This window comes from Stomoxys calcitrans, chromosome 1 (assembly GCF_963082655.1).
Source record: "Stomoxys calcitrans chromosome 1, idStoCalc2.1, whole genome shotgun sequence".
Taxonomy (NCBI): Eukaryota; Metazoa; Arthropoda; class Insecta; order Diptera; family Muscidae; genus Stomoxys; species Stomoxys calcitrans.
In genome coordinates this window covers 240,642,693-240,654,733 of record NC_081552.1, presented here as the reverse complement: position 1 = coordinate 240,654,733, position 12,041 = coordinate 240,642,693, and positions in this window count along the sequence as shown.

Here is a 12,041-nt window from a genome sequence, read left to right as displayed (position 1 = left end):
TGGAATGTCAGATTTGTCCAAAATCGTTACAATGACCTAAGATGGTCATCAGCTGTGGTGGTCGTTCTGTCTTTTGTCCGATAGACGAACGCAGAAGAACTAAAAATAAACTTTAAAATCAAAACAAATGTGTCTACGCAATGGAGGAACATAACGGAATTGTATGATTCCAAGGAATTTCGAAGGGGGTATTGATTTAAGAGGGGAAAGAGACTAAAATTTATTGAAATTTTGTGTAAAATGGTATTGTGGATCGGATAGAAACCCAGGCCGAAGGCAGGAAATTGCAACTGTTGATGGAATGGGATATTTCCGGCATTACTACAGAAGAAGGGGGACTGCCTAAGACTGGCATATACACTGAAGACCCGGCGGGATGGAAGGTTAGTACTCATATCCAAAGCCCTATAAGTTTTGCAGCACCAAAGGCATGAAATCTTTCCATCTAAAAATCCAAAGAAGGTAAAAAGAGTAGGACACTCGTCGAATTGCCCAGATACAAGAGGCATAACTCTGTCACAGTGCATTCAATGAAGACCGCCCTGTACTAGGTGTTGGATATACAGAAAAAAATCGGTTTCAATCACCAAATTAATTGATCCACTAAATTTATCAATTAAAACTGCTTCAATCACGAAAATAATATAATCAATCATCGTTCTTGAAGAAGAAATTTAAAAACATTTTCAATTAAAACAAGCAAAAAGGTGTTAAGTTCGGCCGGGCCGAATTTTGGATACCCGCCACCTCGGGTATATATGTTAACCTACTTTTGTCAAAATCCGGTAAAAATGCATACCTTAATCCCCATAGCAGTATAACAACCGATCCGAACCATAAACGACACGGATGTCGAAAAACCCAACATAACTCACTGTGTCAAATTTCAGTGAAATTGGATTATAAAAGCGCCTTTTATGGGGCCAAGACTTTAAATGGAGATATCGGTCTATATGCCAGATCTGGACCGATATGGGCTGAATTGAAGAGGGCAGTCGAAGGACATAACGCAACTTCCTATCTCAAATTTCGACGAAATCTGACAATAAATGCGCCTTTTATGGGCCCAAAACCTTAAATCGAGAGATCGGTCTATATGGCAGCTATATGCAAATCTGGACCGATCTATGCCATTATGTCGAGGGGTTTATCTTAACTCACTGTCCCAAATTTCGGCGACATCGGACAATAAATGCGTCTTTTATGGGCCTGAGACTCTTAATCGGAGTATCGGTCTATATATCCAGATCTGGACCGATCTGAGTCAAATTGACGAACGATGTCGGGTGGCCTAACACAACTCACTGTCCCAAATTTTGGCGACATCAGACAATAAATGCGCCTTTTATGGGCCCAAAACCTTAAATCGAGAGATAGGTATATATGGCAGCTATATCCAAATCTGAACCGATCTGTGCCATATTGCAGAATTATGTCGAGGGGATTATATTAACTCACTGTCATAAATTTGGGTGAAATCGGACAATAAATACGCCTTTTATGGGCCCAAAATCTTAAATCTAGAAATCGGTCTATATGGCAGCTATATCCAAATCTGAACAGATCAGGGCCAAATTCAAGGAACATGTCGAAGAGCCTAAGACAACTCACTGTCTCCAATGTCAGCAAAATCGCAAAATAAATGTGGCTTTTATGGGCCTTAGACCCAAAATCAGCGGATCGGTCTATATGGCAGCTATATCCAAATCTGGACTGATCAGGGGCAAATTGAAGAAGGATGTGGAAGGATCTAACACAAATCACTGTCTCAAATTTCGGCAAAATCGTATAATAAATGTAGCTTTTATGGGCCTAAGACCCTAAATCGGAGGATCGGTCGATATGGCAGCTATATCCAAATCTAAACCGATCAGGCCCAAATTCAAGGAAGATGTCGAAGGGCCTAACACAACTCACTGTCTTAAATTTCAGCAAAATCGGATAATAAATGTGGCTTTTATGGGCCTAAGACCCTTAATTGGAGGATCGGTCTATATGGCAGCTATATCCAAACCAGCACCGATCTGGGCCAAATTGACGAAGGATGTCGAAGGGCCTAACACATCTTACTGTCTTAAATTTCATCAAAATCAGATGATAAATGTGGCTTTTATTGGCCTAAGACCCTAAATCGGCGGATCGGCCTATATGGCAGCTATATCCAAATCTAGACCGATCTGGGCCAAATTAACGAAGGATGTCGTAGAGCCTAACATATCTCACTGTCTTAAATTTCATCAAAATCAGATAATAAATGTGGCTTTTTGGGGCCTAAGACCCTAAATCGGAGGATCGGTCTCTATGGCAGCTATATCCAAATCTGAACCGATCAGGGCCAAATTCAAGGAAGATGTCGAAGGGCCTAAGATAACTCACTATCTTAAATTCCAGCAAAATCGGATAATAAATGTGGCTTTTATGGGCCTAAGACCCTAAATCGGAAGATCGGTCTATATGGCAGCTATATCCAAATCTTGACCGATCTGAGCCAAATTGAAGAGGGATGTCGAAGGGCCTAACGCAACTCACTGTCCCAAATGGCAGCAAAATCGGATAATAAATGTGGCTTTTATGGGCCTGAGACCCTAAATCGGCGGATCGGTCTATATGACAGCTATATCCAAATCTGAACCGATCAGGGCCAAGTTCAAGGAAGATATCGAAGGGCCTAAGATAACTCACTGTCTTATATTCCAGCAAAATCGGATAATAAATGTGGATTTTATGGGCCTAAGACCCTTAATTGGAGGATCGGTCTATATGGCAGCTATATCCAAACCAGCACCGATCTGGGCCAAATTGAAGAAGGATGTCAAAGGATCTAACAAAACTCAATGTATCAAATTTCAGCAAAATCGTATAATAAATGTGGCTTTAATGGGCATAAGTCCCTAAATCGGAGGATCGGTCCATATGGCAGCTATATCCAAATCTGAACCGATCTGAGTCAAATTGAAGAGGGATGTCGAAGGGCCTAACACATCTCACTGTCTTAAATTTCATCAAAATCAGATGATAAATGTGGCTTTTATGGGCATAAGTCCCTAAATCGGAGGATCGGTCCATATGGCAGCTATATCCAAACCAGCACCGATCTGGGCCAAATTGACGAATGATGTCGAAGAGCCTAACACATCTCACTGTCTTAAATTTCATCAAAATCAGATGATAAATGTGGCTTTTATTGGCCTAAGACCCTAAATCGGCGAATCGGTCTATATGGGGGCTATATCAAGATATAGTCCGATATAGTCCATCTTCGAACTTAACCTGCTTATGAACAAAAAAAGAATCTGTGCAAAGTTTCAGCTCAATGCCTTTATTTTTAAAGACTGTAGCGTGATTTCAACAGACAGACGGACGGACGGACTGACATGTCTAGATCGTCTTAGATTTTTTCGCTGATCAAAAATATATATACTTTATAGGGTCGGAAATGGATATTTCGATACGTTGCAAACGGAATGACAAAATGAATATACCCCCACCCTTCGGTGGTGGGTATAAAAATTATTGATTTAATTAATTTTTTGATTGAAAATTGCAACCATTTCAATCACGTCTGTGATTGAAAATTATTTCAGATTGAATTAAAAGAATAATTGAATCACTAAATTTTTTATTTGAACATTGCAAAAATTTTAATCACGACTGTAATTAAAACAAGTAAAACCGTGCTAAGTTCGGCCAGGCCGAATCTTACATACCCTCCACCATGGATCGCATTTGTCGATTTCTTTGAGCAGTATCTCTTTTTAGGTCCAATGCAGACCATAAATGAATTGAATGTTGAAGGCCATAGTAGAAGACATTGGGTAATATGTCAGTCCATTAGCATAAGATATGCGCCCTCTAGTGGCTCAATAAGTCAAAATCCAAGATCGGTTTATATGGCAGCTATATCAGGCTATGGAACGATTTGAACTATACTTAGCACAGTTATTGAAAGTTATAACAAAACACCTCATGCTAAATTTCATCGCAATTGGATAAGAATTGCGCCCTCTAGTGGCTCAATAAGTTAAGATCCAAGATGGGTTTATTTGGCAGCAATATCAGGTCATGGACCGATTTAAACCATACTTAGCACAGTTGTAGGAAGACATAACAAAACATGTCATGCTAAATTTCAGCCAAATCGGATGAGAATTGCGCCCTCTAGAGGCTCAAGAAGTCAAGACCCAAGATCGGTTTACATGGCAGCTATATCAAAACATGGACCGATTTGGCCCATTTACAATACCAACCGACCTACCCTAATAAAAAGTATTTGTGACAAATTTTAAGTGGCTAGCTTTACTCCTTTGAAAGTTAGCGTGCTTTCGACAGACAGACAGACGGACGGATGGGCGGACAGACGGACGGACATGGCTAGATCGATATAAAATGTCGCGACGATCAAGAATATATATACTTTATGGGGTCTTAGACACATATTTCGAGGTGTAACAAACAGAATGACGAAATAAGTATACCCCCATCGTATGGTGGAGTGTATAAAAATACATGCAAACCATTGAAACTTTTCAAATAATCTTAAAACCCCTGGTCTACAAAAACCACCATACTCTTGCATATCCCTTATATTAATCCCATCTTAATATGCAACTTGAGTCCTTTTTTGATTAATCCAATCCATTGCATAAGGACATGATTGAAGTTCATTGGCATGGCTAAATGCTTACATCACACAAATCACAAATCAATTCGCATCCCCCAGCCATGTTACACTGTCACTCCATCAACGGCTATCCATCAACCAAACATTCGAGCGGCAATGTATTACGATGCAGTGCCAAAGAATGTTGTGCAGAGCATGTCGCTGATGTTCTACACATTTAGTCTATACTCAGGCATTTGCAGAACGACCACTAACTAGAAGGTAAAGTCATCATTGGTAAAATCGTTTCCGAAGAAAAGAAGCGGGTGACTTTTAATCGAATTGATTTTCTAAAGAAGAGAGAGAGAGAGGGGGGGAAAGAAACTTGTCATAAACCATGGTGACCAGGCTGCCTTTGGTGGAATTGTCAACCCACTAAACCACTGCCAAATTTCGACAACACCATCACTGAAAGGATGGATGGATGGATGGCTAAGCTGCTGGCTGGGCCATTAAATGACAGCCCATACTACCTTCGTCGACTACCTCTTTGATCATCCTTTTAATGATTTGTAGAGATTTATTGGATTTGTTGTTTTTGTCCAATCATCAGGCCATATATGGTGGCCACAAACTCCAACCCTTACCCCCCAATAATGAAGCAACAATGCCGTTTTCCTTAAAGAGGTAGAGAAACGTCATCATAATAGCAGTGCGGCCAGCAGAAGCAACAACGGCATGGACATCGATAACAAACAGAGAATTGATGCATGAGAAAACTTGAACATAAGGGTGGATATTTGAAAAATTGGCAGTAATTGAAGCTACAGTTAGACCGAGTAGTTTTATGGGGTCGGAAATGGATATTTCGATGTATTGCAAACGGAATGATAAAATGAATATACCCCATTCCAGGGGCACAATTTTTTCCCGAATTGGCTGAGATTATATATGTGATGTTTCCCACCTAAATGGCTCAATTCTTATATAATTTGGATGACATGTTGCCATGTCATGTCCATGTCATGCTCATGTCATGTTCATTTCGTATTCATGTCATATTCATAACATGATAATGTCATATTCATATTCATATCATTAAAGCTTCTAGGAACCGAACAACGATGATCGAGAGACCGGTTTTCATGGGAAATCGGAAGAAAATTGCGGCTTCCAGGGACTTAGGAAGTCAAATCGGGAGATCGGTTTATATGGGAGCTATATCAGGTTATAGACCGATTCGGACCATACATTGCGTAGTTGTTGGAAGTCATAACGGAACACCACATGCAAAATTTCAGCAAAATCGGACAAACATTGCGGCTTGTTAGGGTTGAAGAAGTCAATTTGGGAGATCGCTATCCATGGGAGCTATATCAGGTTCTTGACGGATTTGGACGGTACTTGGCAAAGTTGTTAAAAGTCATAACAGAACACCATTGCAGCCAAATCGGACAAAAATTGCGGCTTCCAGGGGCTCAAGAAGTCAAATCGGGAGATCGGTTTATATGGGAGCTATATCCAAATCTGAACCGATATGACCCATTTGCAATCTTCTATGATCTACATCAATAATAAGTATCTGTGCAAAATTTCAAGCGGCTAGCTTTACGCATTCGTCCGTCAGTCGTGATTTCGACAGACGGACGGACGGGCGGACATAGCTAGATCGACTCAGAACACGATCATTTCGAGGTGTTTGATGAATATTTCGAGGTGTTACAAACGGAATGACTAGATTAGTATACCCCTATCCTATGGTGGTGGGTGTATAAAATACGTAAAATTCTGAAAAACGCATGAGATCTTTATTTGAATCGATAGTACGATGCAGATTTGAAGATTATTTCAGGCAAATGTTGACAGTGACTGCAACATTTCGCCCGGTATCGCACGAATAAATGCTTCAATGTTATCTTCCCATATGTCAATTGAAGCTGGCATGTCTGCATAGACATGAGCTTTAACACAGCTCCGCAAAATATAATCGAAAGGCGTTAAATCGCACGATAGCGCTCACCATTCACAGTTAAGTTTCTATTCGCATCATCTTTGGAGAAGTACGACCCAATGATGCTACCAGCCCATAAACCGCACTAAACGGTGAAATTTTCTGAATGCATTGGTAGGTCTGGCAATGCTTCTAGCTGATCTTCACTTTCATGAACTTTCATAACACAGCACATCACCATAGTATATATGGGGACCGAGACGTATTACTTCCTTCTAGAAGGCAGGGGAAAAATTAAGGGAAACGACCTGTACACAAAACGGACGTACACAGCCTAGACGCAGTACGCTGCAAAGAAAGCGACGAAGATATTGGCCTAATTGGGATGATTAATGGCAAACTTGGGAGGACCTTTACCAATCTGGCTTAAGCTCATGATGGAAGCTAGTATCCTCCTATATGCAAATGTTGTATGAGGTGAATCTATGCAAGCCAAGGAATAAAAATGCCTCGAATTGTCCAATTACAACCGCAAACGACCTATACCAATTAGAAATATGGTTTGATTGACACGGCATGAGCATAACATGAACATGATATGAGGCCGGAGGCCACCGTAGTTTAGAGGTTAGCATGTCCGCCTATGACGCTGAACGTCTGGGTTCGAATCCTGGCGAGAACATCAGAAAACAAATGTTCAGCGGTGTTTATGCCCTGCTAATACTGGTGACATTTGTGAGGTACTATGTCTTGTAAAAACTTCTCCCCAAAGAGGTGTCGCACTGACATCACTCATTGATACGAGAGAAGTTTGCAACTGTTCCTTAATGGAATGGTCATGGACAAATTTGCACTTGTATGATATAAAAATAACATGAACTGGATATGAACATAACATAAACATGACAACGGCAGACGACCTATACCAGTTAGAAATATTTGTGAAAACATCAAAATGGTTGACTTTACTCATGACATTAACATGACATGACCATAACATGAACATGACGTGGACATAACATAAACATAACATGATATGTTAGACATAAACATGACAATCGCAAACGACCTATACCAGTTAGAAATATTTGTGAAAATATCAAAATGGTTGGCTTTACTCATGACATTAACATGACATGACCATAACATGAACATGACATTAACATAAACATGACGTGGACATAACATATACATGACATGATATGTTAGACAAATTGGGTAGCAATTGCCTTTATTCGGATAAAATTTGTTCCCCTAGGGCTTCATGTCCTAACATTACGCTTGGTCCTGCCGCACTTAATAAGACTTAGGTATTTTCTATAGTTTTAATTTTGTCAGCTGCTTTGATCTTGAGAACGTTAATGTTTCTAGCTACCCCAATATACGCATGTGACAATTTTGACGACTTTAAAGCCTTGATATATGACGTTGTTTAAAAGTTTTGTGTGTAGGAGCTCAAACAATGTCACTGTCAGTAGGAGCAGCCTGTCATTGCTGCAGTTGCATTGGCAATTGTTGTAAGAAGAAGTCGCCAACGATTGTGTGAATTCTTTCAGTTTACGCAGAACGTGTTTCAAATTTCGATGCAATTCGAGGTATCCATTCGTAGCAGAAATGTATCTTTAGCTTAAAGAAAGTATTTAATGTCATAAATGTTGTCTCGAACCTTTGTTTATTGATAATTACACAGTGTAGAAACGTTCAAGAATGCATCTGCAATTGGTACGTGGGACCGGAAAGTTGTTAAATTCAATTCGCTTACACTGAGAGCAACACCATGTGGAAGATGGTGTAAGGACAAAAGATAGAAAAGGCAAAAATTTCGAAAGAAGGACATGATCGTTTAAAAATGTGTATTAACTAAGAGTATAAGTGTGAGTTGTCCTGCAACAGGAAGTTCGATAGGAAGTAAGGAGTTAGAATGATGTACTGGATGTACATGTAACTACCCCCTTTGGAAGAGATGCTCTCCAGCCAATGGTAATGTTAGGTTAGGTTGAAAAGAGGGTGCAGATATTAATCCGCCTCATGGCACTATGGACATACACCTAAGCCAGTAATCGGCTTGTTGTGCGCTCTAAAATCTATAAAGTAACCTCTAAAAAGAAAATTTTAAGTGAGGAATTCCGTGATACTTACAAAATCCTTAATTGCTTTCAATACCACTCCCCTAAATTGGTTCAAGTCGTGTATTGTGTCTCCACCTAAGTGCCGGAATCTGTTAGATGCGAAAGCTGGGTAATGATAAAGAACATGCTCCAACGCCTCATCATCTTCCCCACATGCCCTACACATGATTTCACTTGCCGCACCGATTTTACATAAGTAAGCTCGTAGTTCTATGTGTCCCCTTATGATACCAATGACCTCCTTTTTAATTCCTTTTAGTAATAGCCTCGTCTTCTCACGATCTAGATCCCCCCCATAACCTCATATAGCTCCCATATGAACACATCTCCCAATTTTATTTCTTGGGCCACTATAGGGAGCAATTCTTACCCGATTTGGCTTTGGTCTTCAACAACCAAATCAACTATGGCCCCAATCGGTTGATAATTTGGTATTGCTGAAATAGCATAGAAATTATTTTCCATTATTCTTTGTTTGTCTATAAAGAGATATCGGCCAAAGAACTTGACAAATGCGATCCATGGGGAAGGGTAGATAAGATTCGGCTCGGTCGAACTTATCTAATGTGAATACAAAATAAAAATAAACGAATTTGACACAAAAATGATAAACCAAGGTCAAATATTTGACTTATCTGAACGTAGCAGCAGCCGAGCTGACTCGACCAAGTAAAGGCCCCTTATCATTGAGCTTAAACTTGAATCGGACTGCACTCATTGATATGTGAGAAGTTTGTCCCTCATAGTGGAACGTTCAGGGGCTAAAAATTTGCAATTTGAACATAGCTTAAGTCTTGTCCAATGTTGGTTGGTAGGAAATTTTTATACTCACCACCGAAGGATGGGGGTATATTCATTTTGTCATTCTGTTTGCAATACATCGAAATATCTATTTCCGACCCTATAAAGTATATATATATATATATTCTTGATCAGCGTAAAAATCTAAGATGATCTAGACATGTCCGTCCGTCTGTCTGTTGAAATCACGCTACAGTCTTTAAAAATAGAGATATTGAGCCGAAACCTTGCACAGATTCTTTTTTGTCTATAAGCAGGTTAATTTCGAAGATGAGCTATATTGGACTATATCTTGATATAGCCCCCATATAGACCGATCCTCCGATTTAGGGTGTCAGGCCCATAAAAACCACATTTATTATTCGATTTTGCTGAAATTTGGGACAGTGAGTTGTGTTAGGCCTTTCGATGTCCTTCGTCAATTTGTCAATCTGATCGGTTCAGATTTGGATATAGCAGCCATATAGACCGATCATTCGATTTAGGGTCTTAGGCCCATAAAAGCCACATTTATTTTCCTATTTTGCTGAAATTTAGGATAGTGGGTTGTGTTAGGTCCTTCAACATCCTTCCTTAATTTGGTCCAGATCGGCCCAGATTTGGTTATAGCTGTCATATAGACCGATCCTCCGATTTAGGGTCTTAGGCCCATAAAAGCCACATTTATTATACGATTTTGCTGAAATTTGAGACAGTAAGTTGTGTTAGGCCCTAGGACATCCTTCGTCAATTTGGCCCAGATCGGTCCAGATTTGGATATAGCTGCCATATTGACCTACCCTTCGATTTAGGGTCTTAGGCCAATAAAAGCCACATTTATTATCCGATTTTGCTGAAATTTGGAAGAGGGAGTTGTGTTAGACCCTTCGACATATTTCTTCAATTTGGCCTTGATCGGATCAGATTTGGATATAGCTACCATATAGACCGATCTCTCGATTTAAGGTTTTGGGCCCATAAAATGCGAATTTATTGTCCGATGTCGCCCAAATTTGGGACAGTGAGTTAAGTCAAGCCCCATGACACACTTCTGCAATATGGCACAGATCGGTCCAGATTTGGATGTAGCTGCCATATACACCGAACTCTCGGTTTCAGGTTTTGAAATTTGGGACAGTGAGTTGTGTTAGGGCCTTCGACATCCTTCTTCAATTTCACTTAGATCGGTCCAGATTTGGATATAGCTGCCATCTAGACCGATCTCTCTATTTAATGTTTTGGGCCCATAGAAGGCACATTTATTGTCCGATGTTGCCGAAAATTGGGACAAAGAGTTAAGTTAAGCCCCTCCATATATTTCTACAATTTAGTCTAGATCGATCAAGATTTGCATATAGCTGCCATATAGACCGATATCTCGATTTAAAGCCTTGGCCCCAAAGAAGGAGTATTTATAGTCCGATTTCGCTGAAATTTGACACAGGGACTTATGTTTGGCTTTTCGACGTCCATTTCGTATATAGTTCAGATCGGTTTATTTTTAGAACTGTACTTATTACTATTTGGTCCAAATCGGAACATATTTCGATATAACTGCTATGGGACATGAGGTATGCAATTTTCACCGGATTTTGATGAAAGGTGGTACATACATATAAACCGAGGTGGTGAGTGTCTAAGGTTCGGCCCGGCCAAACTTAACGCCCTTTTACTTGTTTTTATACCCTCCACCATAGGATGGGGTATACTAATTTCGTCATTCTGTTTGTAACACTTCGAAATATTCGTCTAAGACCCCATAAAGTATATATATTCTTGATCGTCATGTCATTTTAAATCGATCTAGCCATGTCCGTCCGTTTGTCCGACCGTCCGTCCGTCTGTCTGTCGAAAGCACGCTAACTTCCGAAGGAGTAAAGCTAGCCGCTTGAAATTTTGCACAAATACTTTTTATTAGTGTAGGTCGGTTGGAATTGTAAATGGGCCAAATCGGTCCATGTTTTGATATAGCTGCCATATAAACCGATCTTGGGTCTTGAATTCTTCAGCCTCTAGAGGGCGCAATTCTTATCCGATTTTATTGAAATTTTTTACGTAGTGGTTTGGTATCACTTCCGACAACTACGCTAAGTATGGTTGAAATCGGTCCATGTTTTGATATAGCTGCCATATCTTGGGTCTTGACTTCTTGAGCCTCTAGAGTGCGCAATTCTTATCCGATTGGAATGAATTTTTGCACGACTTGTTTTGTTGTGATATCCAACAGCTGCGCCAAGTATGGTCCAAATCGGTCCATAACCTGACATAGCTGCCATATAAACCGATCTTGGGTTTTGACTTCTTGAGCCTCTAGAGGGCGCAATTCTTATCCGATTGGAATGAAATTTTGCACGAAGTATTTTATTCTTACTTTCAACAACTGTGTCAAATAAGGTTCAAATCGCTTCATAACCTGATATAGCTGCCATATAAACCGATCTTGGGTCTTGACTTCTTGAGCGTCTAGAGGGCGCAATTCTTATCCGATTTGAATGAAATTTTGTACGACGGATCCTCTCATGACCATCAACATACGTGTTTATTATGGTCTGAATGGGTCTATGACCTCATACAGCTGCCA